This window comes from Nothoprocta perdicaria, unplaced genomic scaffold (assembly GCF_003342845.1).
Source record: "Nothoprocta perdicaria isolate Ctin4 unplaced genomic scaffold, notPer1 scaffold_157, whole genome shotgun sequence".
NCBI lineage: Eukaryota > Metazoa > Chordata > Aves > Tinamiformes > Tinamidae > Nothoprocta > Nothoprocta perdicaria.
This window is the reverse complement of record NW_020454727.1, coordinates 1312-2051: the sequence shown is the minus strand read 5'-3', so window position 1 is coordinate 2051 and position 740 is coordinate 1312.

Genomic DNA, 740 nt, shown 5'->3' with positions numbered 1-740 from the left:
GGGCAGCACGCGGCGGCGCCACGGCCATCGCGGGGCATCCCCGGCTCTGCCGGGCTGCGCCAGGGGCTCTGCCAGGGGCAGAGGCGCCCGGTGGCACCGGGCACCGCGACGGAGCCGCCACCGGCCTGCCGGGCTGGGCCGCGGGGGCGCTCCACGTTTCGGGAACGTCCCCACGTTTCGGGAACGTCCTCTGCGCTCCCCTCTCCGTCTTCTCTCGCGCTGGGAATCCCTCGCCCAGCAAATAGGCCTGAAAACCCATCTGCACCCTGCGAGCAGCAGCCCCGCCAGCGGCTCCTCACACGCGTCACGAGTGCCCCGGGCTCAGCTGGCACTGCAGCCGTGGCAGTGGTGGCAGGAGGCCCTGGGGAYGGGGACGCAGGAGGGGATGGCCCTGGGCGCTGCCCCCCACCCCCAGCACTGGGGCACGAGGCGCCTGGGGGGGCCCCAGCAGCCGGGTGAACACAGGGAGGGGGCTCTGTGCGCAGAGGGACTCTGGGGGGCACCCTGGGGTGCTGTGTGGCGCTGGGGACAGCACCCAGGTGCCACAAACTGGGGGAGGCCAAGGGGCTGTGCTGGGGGCAAGGATCTGGGGGGGCCTGAGCGGTGCCAGGAGGCACCCTGGGCTGTGGCACACGGCAAGGACACGCATGTGGTGACAGCCGCGGTGCAGCTGAGAACTGGCGCGCTCAGGGCACATGTGGTGGGTTGAGTCAGGGGCAGCCGCCTGCGTCACCCTCGGG